This window comes from Lytechinus pictus, chromosome 1, assembly GCF_037042905.1.
Source record: "Lytechinus pictus isolate F3 Inbred chromosome 1, Lp3.0, whole genome shotgun sequence".
NCBI lineage: Eukaryota > Metazoa > Echinodermata > Echinoidea > Temnopleuroida > Toxopneustidae > Lytechinus > Lytechinus pictus.
In genome coordinates, this window is record NC_087245.1 from 5,279,301 (window position 1) to 5,286,540 (window position 7,240).

A 7,240-nucleotide genomic window follows, 5' to 3' on the forward strand; every position below is an offset into this window, starting at 1 on the left:
TCTCAAGAGTTGATCAAAATTGTAGGGGGAGGAGTATGAAGGAGAGCGGGTACAGTATACGGATCTTCCTGAGATATTAAAGTATTCTGCCATTCTCAAGAGAATTTCTTTCAAAGGCAGGTGTAACGTAGGAGAAGGGGTACGAACTCAGACATTGGATATGGGGTGGTTATTAAAGTATTTTGCCATTTTCAAGAGTTTATAAGAATTTGAGAGGTAGGGGTTGAATGAGAAGGGGTATATAGCTTAGGCACTGTAACGGCTGGATTATGAAAGAGGAAGGGGTAGTGAAGGAGAAGGGTACGAATTTAAGAATAGTAGCGGATCTTGCTGAGATATGATAGTACATGTATTTTTCCATTCTCAATTAAGGGTTTACAAGAATTTAATAGGAAGGCTTAACGCAGGAGAAGGAGTACGAACTTTAAAAAATTAACGGATCTTCCTGGTTTTCAAGGCTTCAAATGTTAGGCAAAGGACAAGGCATTAAAAATAGCCCTTATGTTGTCAAGGCCGAGCATCAAGGCACTATACAGCACTTCTAATGAATGATGTAATGATTGTTCCATTTTATTACCGACTAGACCAGTGTCATCCATATCATCACACAATACGTCTAGCGTCATTTTGGTAAATATCCAGTCAATGCATGTGTGGGTGTGTGTGTGTGTTTTTACCATGTGTGTGTATATGGGTGTGTTTGCATGTGGTAAATGGATGTGGTTCTCTTAGTGTAATGCGTGTGTGTCATGAATTAAGAGGATGATAGTTGCTTGTATCTTAAATCAAACCTTCCCAAAACTGTCCTCAACATAGTACATAGGCCATATACCCCTCATTTTTGGTAGGACACTTGGTTGAAAAATGTCTCCACCGGGAATCGGACCTTGACCACGTACCTAAAGTGGTCAATGGCTTTGTTGATTCCACGGGTGAGTCTTGGTTCTCATACCGATGAATAGACAAATCGTCAACCTATACGGTAATTCCTTGTTGATGGCAGATGAGTTTTGAAGAAGCAAGAATATTGCAATGGAGTTCAAAGTCATTTATACGGTTCGATTTCAGACGGAGAATTTTTTTTCAACCTTGAAAAGAAAATTAAAGAGACATGAGATAGGGAAGAATAGCTCTGGAGAGCTGTCTCAATAATTGCTCATGTACATTAATTTGTGTTTTGTTATAGTACGGTAACACGAAATTTGCCCTGACGTCACCCTGAGGATAATGTGGGGGTTAACATGGTTAGAGTACTGATAGGGTTTTGATTTAGAATCATGTTATGCAGTTGATGTATTTTTTCATTGGTAATGATTTATAATGTACTGTACTTTGATGATTGTGGAATATGAATATGTAAAAATAAATAAGTGATGTGATGATAGGGTTAAGCATAAGGTTGAAGCTGGGGTCAATATGTGTGCATTTCGAAAGGAGCAATAATTTTATTGTCAAAGATCCATACTTGTTATGACTACATTCTTTATTTTCGAGAATCACCTGTCCTTCATGCCTCGGTCACATTTGCTCTACGGCACTAGCGTACCTACGGGGGGGCAGGGGGGCACTCTGACGAGCTTGAAGACCCCCCCCCCCCCCTGATGAGCTTGAAGACCTTTTTTTTTTTTTTTTTTTTTTTTTTTTTTTTTTTTTTTTTTTTTTTTTTTTGCTTGTCAATTTTTTTCTGGTACGAAAACCTTCATTTTTTTTTATTCAAGACCTTTTTTTTTTTTTTTTTTTTTTTTTTGCTTTAAAATGTCATAATTTTCTTATTTTACATCCGATTTTGATGAAATTTTCAGCGTTATGCTAATTTGAGTTTCCTCTATTTATTAAAATCAACATCTTCCTGTGGTGGACTTGACCTTTAATAGTAATTCAGACCACCTATAATGTAGCTGGTACAAAAAAATGTTAAAACGGCTGTCTTCGACTCGCCGTATACGGCCGCCGTAGAACAAATGTGACCGAGGTATAACCCCCATTACTATCACACCGCCTCACCACCGTCTTATCTTCTCGTTGTTATTGTTGTTTTTTATGTTGCTGTTCTTGTTATTCCTGCCCTTCTTGTCATTGTACTTCTTCCTCTTCCCTCCCCCCCTCCCTCCTCCTACTCGTCTTCCTCTTCTTGTTCTTGTTCTTCTTTTTCTTCTTCTCCTCCTTCTTATTCCATTTCTCTTCTCCTTTTGGCTCCTTCTTCACTCTAAAAAATGAAAGCGAATAAAAAGGTAAATAACCATTTTGAATTAAACCTGAAGAGTGACAGCGTTTACTAAAGGTCAAGTCCACCCCAGAAAAATGTTGATTTGAAGTAGAGAAAATCAAACAAGCATCAAAATCGGATGTAAAATAAAAAAAAGTTATGACGTTTTAAAGTTTCTCTAATTTTGCACAAAACATGCAAATTAAAGAGTCGATGATGTCCATCACTCATTATTTCTTTTCTTTTTTATTGTTTGAATTATAAAATATTTCAATGTTTACAGATTTGAAAATAAGGGCCAACTTGAGTGAACCAAAAAAGGTTAAAAATTCCACATCTGCAGGGGGAATAAAACTGTGTTTCATATGACATTGAGTATGAAATTTGAATATTTCATATTTCATATAATAAAATACAAAATAAGTAGTGAGTGGATAATGTCATCAGTCCCCTCATTTGCATACCGATCAGGATGTAAATATATTTTTTTGTGAAATTGAGCAAAATTGTTAAAAAGTCATAACTTTCTTATTGTTCATCCGATTTTTATGACATTTTCAGTCTTATACATGTTGGATATTTCTCTTTTTATTCAAATAATTTTTTTTTTCTTTTTGGGGGGTGGACTTGTCCTTTAAAGGGTGAAAACACTCTCTTTTCCACCCTTTTCTACCCTCTCCGCCTATGTGTGTAGTTTTAGACTGCTTGTTCTCAATAATTTGGTTCAACTTTTCATTAATATTATTAAAAACTGAAATAAAAGACATTGCAAGGATGAAAAGTCGATGGTGTGATCATGATCAAGTTTGTATTGATTCATTCATTTCTGGCACTATTCAGATAGGACGGGTGTGCTCCTGTTAACTGCAGATGACAGTGCTGTATCTAACTCAGAAATACAAGAAACGCTGTTCCTTCCTCCGGGTACTACGACAGACGTGACGTCATCCGACATTCTAGGACTAGTAAAGGAAGATAACTCGGATCTTCTGAAGTAGGTTAACCATTATTTTCAGCAGTCTTTGAAGTGAATCTGGCCTTGCTCGTTTATTTCTTTCATTGAAAGTATATTTTGCAAAAGAAGAAAAATATCGTCCAAGCATTGTCAAATAAAAAAGAAAAGAAAGGGGGCAGGGGAGACCTCACTCAACCATGATTTTTTTTTTCTTGGAAATGAAAAAAAAGTCGGGCCTCGCACCGGATCACCACCCTTTTCATTAGTATTTTTTAAAGATAATTTCAAGTTCTATATTTCTATATATTTCTAATCTCTTCCAATGTGTACATTAAGTTTCTTGAAGCATCATGGGCACTAATATAAGTGGACCTGTGTGCTATATAAGTAGCCATTATTATTATTATTATCATTATTATTATTATCATAATTATTATTATTATTATTTTCATTGTATTGTTGTTGTTGTTGTTGTTATTATCATTACTATTACTAAAATTCCCAACTTATTCCCTAAGTTCAAAGTGGTTGATAACATGGTGGACGATTCGATACATTCTTTCCCAAGCCCGACCCAGCAAAAAGTTGATTTGTCTTAAAAAGAGAAATATTAAAGTAATATTTCACTTGAAATCTCAAAATCGGATGTAAATTGAAAAAAATAAATATGAAGTTTGAAATTTGAAAAGTTTTTCTCAAAAAAATGAGGGAAACATCGACGTTACTCATACACTACTCCTTTTGGATTGTATTATATCAAATATGAATGATCTTTATTTTGTCCTTATTATAATGTTAAACAAGGTTTTATTCCTCCTGGAATATGTGTGATTGCCATTGTTGCAACCTTCTGTGATGCATGAAAATGTTTCTTTACTGTCAAATCTACAAAGAGTGAAATACTTTATATTTCATGTAAGAAAATACAAACGAAATAGTGAGATACATCATCGACTCTCACATTTACATATCACTGTGTTTTCTTTTTTTTTTCTTTTATTAAAAATAAGGGGAACTTCGAAATGTAAAAAAATATTATTTTTCATTCGTCTTCCATGCAATTTTTAGTATTATGCTTGTTTGATTTTTCTCTCTTCATTCAAATCCACTTTTTGTTGGGGGTGAACTTGCCCTTTAAGGACACCAATTAGATGGAAAAACATTTGTTTCTTCTGCTTCAATTACTACATTTTTGCCAGTTGTTATGGAAAACTGTCTAATATGTATGTAGCAAAGTGTTTTGTGAATAGTTTTATATAGCATAAACTCTTCACTGTGACCCCCTGGTGGAGAAGTAATAAAAACAGGGGGAAAGAAGACAAACACTTGCTGTCTAATAAGACTGTGTCATCAAAATAATCAGTGATTGTAAATGCTTTTATTTTATTCAATTATGCATGAAAACAACCGTGGAACACATTGATATTGTATTTCCTCATTTTATTTTCAATAGTTCAAATTAACACACATAAAGCAAATCTGTAATATTGAAACTATCACAACACAAGAGGGTGCCAAACCTTTTTAAAGAATGATTAGATAAATCCTTGAAATATAAAATATTTACAAAATTGATGATCTATTTTTGATACCGTGATCCGTTTTAAACAGGTTGGATGAGAGACAAAGATTATGTATTGTATTAGAAAAAATACTTTCATCATTACTACCTCGGTTATTTTGAATACTACGATACGAGTTACTATTCAGTTTTAACGAAAATGCATGTATTTTTTTTTTCCATATCATATTCAGTGTTGACGACGACTTGGATAAGTTATTATCAATTGGCACCAAACCTAAACCATCGGTGTCTTCCAAACCGCCCACAAAGCCACGACCCTCACCAAAACCCAGATCTGTATCCAAGTCAAACACCGAGGATTCAATGTTTGGAGTGCGAGACGAGCACGAGTCGGAGCAGATGGCAGAAGATGACATATTGAAGTACATTCAGGATAATGCAGAGGGAGGGGAAACTAAATTGGATCTGTTCTAAGTGCCAAGAGTGCCCCCCCCTCACAAGTGCCAAGCTAGTGTACAATCATTCTTATTTGTTTGTAGCTATCGATGGATATCTTTATTCCTACACTCTTAAAATGTTGGGCAACATTACTGTCCACACAACAATAATTTGGTTTAAAAAATTATCCAACTCTGGGTAGTTTTCAACCAATACTGTGTAGTTTTCACCCAAAGCGTACATTATTGGTTTAAAATTACCCAGAATTGGATAAAGTTTTAACCAATTTTAACAATTTTTAAGAGTGTATAAAGAGGAGAGCTGCTGCAGTGAGATGAGAAGATGTCTTCCTGATATCCGCAAGTGCTAAAAAAAAAATTCAAATATATTATTTATACTGAATGAAGACAAAAAAGTTGTTTGTTTGACGGCATTATGATACTTTTCAATAGGCTTTAAATGTCCAAAATTACATAAATTCATTTAATCTAATCTAATTTCATTTACTTGATCAAACCAGACCTGCCAACCATTACGTTTTAGCCGTATTTAGTACTTTTTTTTTAAAAACTAAATCGTAATTTATTGAGAAAAATAATCTCTATATGTCTCTATTTCATAAAACGCTTGAGCGCCGCGATGAGCGAGTGCGCCAAGCATTTTATTATGAAATACACTTTTTGGGGGGAAAATACATTTTTTTTTATCACAGAATATACAGTTTTTCATTCTCAGAGGTTGGCAGGTCTGTCAAACACAATCTAATTTGTAAATTTATTCTTAATCCCATACTGTACATACTTTATTTGACACACGGGTTGTTTTGATGACCCCTTCTTAAAGCTCTCCTTTCTCTGAATTTGTATCACTTTACTTTTCCATGTATTTTTTAGCATAAATTTCTTAATTTATGTCTTAATGATGGTTGAATAACTAATTCAAATTATAGATAAATTTTTTTAAGGGGATCTCTGAATGTGATGATAAATTTTTGATATTCTTGATATATTTCGAGTCAGTAGTTTGTTAATTGTCAAATTTGATATACATTTACATATTTTGTATACATTTACTGTATTAGTATGAAGCTCTTGCAGATATTCATTTAAATCTTTAAAAGTTGTTTTTATTGTGGTATAACAGTAATTTCAATATGCTGCCAAAATCATTCCTAAAATTATAGTAGTTTGTGTACTTCTGTTAATAGTGTATACCATTTTCTGATTATGAGAAACGAAAGATTATTTCATGTCGTGTCTTCAGAAACTAATAACCATTGTCTTTAAATCATTTTAAAATAACTTATTATGATATATACACTTGTATTTGTAATTTTATATGAAAACTACATAAAATACATGTATTAAAAGAATAATAAAATGAAAACAAAAATCACTTTTTTTATTACGAGCCTACATTTAAATTTGACTTGTCATTTTTCAGTAATTCACCTCAATATAGCAAATTGACCTGTACATGTACCAAGACTGAACAATTAAAGAATGAGAAAACTTGCCACGAACACAAAACCATGCAATATCTTCTCCCAAATAATTTGGTATTTCGTTTTGGCTCTGATAGTCAGGAGCTATGTATTATTTGTTGTGATGTAATTTAGATTTGTATTAAAGTCAGTATGCAACGAATGGGTCTAGATACCGACATTAAATATTGATATTATTAGGGCAAGGACAATGTTATAGTACAAATTTGGAAAATTTCAAGGGGTACAAAAAGGCTAGTGAGATATGGGAATTGAGGCAAATCAATGGGGTACTAATCTTGCATCTCTGTGTGAAGTGTGTTATTACATTCGCATCCCCCAAAAATGAAAGGAGGTGCCGTGGCCGAGTGGTCTAAGGCGTCTGACTAGAAATGAAAGCCAAGTGTTCGATCCCCATGCAGCCACGGCACCGTATGCCCGCGTGAGCAAGGCATTTAATCAACAGTGCTCATTTATCCTACATTCATGTAAATGGAAGTGCTATATGCGTTCTTGGCCACTATTCATTTTGTGCACTTCTTTAAACAAAAAATAGAGATGCCGTGGCCGTAGCCGAGCTTGGTCTATTTAAATGCCCAGTAATTAAGGCGCCTGACGGGGCGCCTGACTAAA